Here is a 2,850-nt window from a genome sequence, read left to right as displayed (position 1 = left end):
CTGACCAGTGCCGCATAGAGGGGGAGGATCACCTCCTTGGACCTGCTCGAGATGCATCTGTGGATGCATGACAAGGTATGGCTGGCCTTCCTGACTGCCTCTCCACACTGTTGGCCTATGTTAATTTTGGGATCAATAATGACTCCAAGATCCTTTTCTGCCTCTGCACTGACGAGAAGGGAGTTCCCCAGTGTGTAGGTATGTTGCTGGTTCTTCCTCCCCAGGTGCATCACTCTGCACTTGTCAGTGTTGAATCCCATCCTGTTCTCATCCGCCCACCCCGTAACCTGTCTAGGTCTGATTGCAGCCTATTCCTTGCTTCCAGCGTGCCCACTTCTCCCCACATCTTAATGTCGTCTACAAATTTGAACAGGGTGTTTTTACACCCCCATCCAAGTCGCTGATGAAGATGTTGAACTGTGCGGGCCCGAGGACCTAGCCCTGGGGGACCCCTAATAAGGCCCATCCACCACCACTCTCTGGGTACGACCCCTCCAGCCAACTAGTGACCGACCCATTTGACTGTGTAGGTGTTGACACAACAGTTCCCTAGTTTTTTAAAGAGAAACGGGGTGAGAGACAGTGTTGAAGGCCTTCCTAAAGTCCAGAAATACTATGTCCACTGCTACCCCTGCATCTAAGGATTTTGTGACCTGGTCATAGAAGGCAACCAAGTTGGGCTGACAGGACCTGCCTTTAATGAACCCATGTTGGTTGCCCCTAAGCATAACCTCCCCTGTTGGCCCATTGCAGACATAGCTAGGATAATTCTCTCATAAAGCTTACCCAGGACTGAGGTAAGACTGACTGGCCTATAGTTTCCCGTGTCCTCCTTCCTCCCTTTTTTAAAATGGGAACCACATTGGCCCTTTTCCAGTCCTCTGGCATAATGCCAGAGTACCACGAGTGCTCATAAAGCCATGCCAGGGGTCCCGCAATAACCTCTGCTAATTCCCCCAGCACTCTGGGGTGGAGATTGTCAGGACCTGCTGATTTAAATACATCCAGTCCCTCCAGAAGTTCCCTGACTAGATCCTCATTGCCCCTAGGCCTGGTTGCGTCTCCCCTGGGACCTACAGGGGTCCCGGTGGGGGGGGGGGGGTGACCCGGTCCCTGCTCAGAAAAATGGAGGCAAAGAGATTGTTAAATAGGTTAGCTTTGCTGTCTAGTGTGATGACCAGATTTCTTAGCGTGTCATGCGGAGGCCCCACATTACCCAGTACCTTCTTTTTACCCACTATGTATTTAAAAAAGGACTTCTTGTCCTTGATCTGGGTAGCTAGTCCCTGTTCCATCTCCGCCTTGGCCTTACTGATCGCTCCCCTGCATCCCCAAGCAACCAAGGTATAGTCCTCCCTGGGGATGGCCCCTCCCTTCCATTGGGTATATGCCTCACTTTTAGCTAGGAGATGTCCCTGTATGCTTTTGGTGAGCCAGGGGGTCTTTTGTGCCCTCTTGCCCCCTTTGATACATGTTGGGATTCCCTCCCTTTGGGAGGTAAGCAGAACTGTCCAGCTGTGTATCAGAGGCTTCACTGTCAGGAATGGGCTAGCTTAAAGGTCTCTTTGACATGACCAGTGTCTGAGGAAGATGAAGAGGACTAAATGCTGGTATTAGTGGCATGAAAATAGATACCATAGCCACTTTTGCTGACTATCACCGAATCCCAACACCACAGTGCCTACTGGAACATAAGGTCAGGTAGGAGTTTATGTGGAAGGGTGTGTGGAAAGGGCATAAGGCTCTGGGCTTTGAGCCTGAGAAGTCAAGTACTCAGTGGTAGCAGTCTACTACCATACAATGGTGGGGACATGTTGTACCCCAAAGATTCCCACTTCTCCCCCTATTGGAGCTCCACTGAGGCCTCTACCCAGACCGAGCCCATGGTTCTGGCCTCCACCCAGATGGAGCCTTTGGCTCCAGGCTGTGGGGCTGCCTGGCATGGCTGCCAGCAACTGGGAATGGGAGCAAGGTCACCCCTAGTTGTGAGATGCTCCCTAGTGAGGTCTCTAGAGTGCCAGGTGAGGGAGCTCCAAGCACAGGTGAGAGCAGGCTTTGTACCATCAGGGCCCACAAGCAGGAGATCAATGACTACTACCACCATGCTCTGGGGTGTGTGCTGAAGGAGATGGGTGCACAGGTGGTTTTCTCTCTCCACAGTGAGTGGACATGGCAGATGGCATGGAACATGCATTGCAGAGACCAACTGTTGCCTACAGGAATGGTGCTTCAAGGCGGGCTTTGGCTTCCTCAGCCATGACCGGCATATCAAGATGAGAGACATGCTTGGATGGGATGGGCTCCACCTTTCCCCTAAAGGTAAGCGTGTGTTCTCTTCTAGGTTGGCTGGGGGAAGGGGTAGTTGAGACTGCCAGACCAAGCAACACCCACAACTATAGCCCAGCCTAGACCAACGAGTGAAATGACTAAACAGGTAAGCGACAGGGGCCAGGGCAATGCTGGGACTAGGGGGTCAGTACACACATCCACAGGAGGCCTCAAATGCCTCTACACAAACGCTTGTAGTATGGGAATCAAGCAGGAGGAACTCACCCTCCTGCTAGCTGACACCAGCTCGGACATAGTGGGGATCACTGAAACGTGGTGGGACTCAACGCATGACTGGGCGGTGAATGTCAAGGACTATAGGCTGTACAGGAGGGACAGGATAGGAAAGAGAGGTGGAGGCGTGGCAGTCTATATTAAGGAGGAATATACATCCTCGTCAATTAGCAAGGAGTCAGAGGAAGGACACTCTGAAGTGCTTTGGGTTAGAGTACAAGGCAGTTGAGGGGAAAGAGACTTAACGGTGGGGGTCTACTACAGACCTCCCAACCAGGGGGAAGAGCT

The sequence above is a fragment of the Crocodylus porosus genome, unplaced genomic scaffold (genome assembly GCF_001723895.1).
Source record: "Crocodylus porosus isolate Cpor-Errol unplaced genomic scaffold, CroPor_comp1, whole genome shotgun sequence".
Taxonomy (NCBI): domain Eukaryota; kingdom Metazoa; phylum Chordata; order Crocodylia; family Crocodylidae; genus Crocodylus; species Crocodylus porosus.
Note: the sequence above shows the minus strand (reverse complement) of the source record.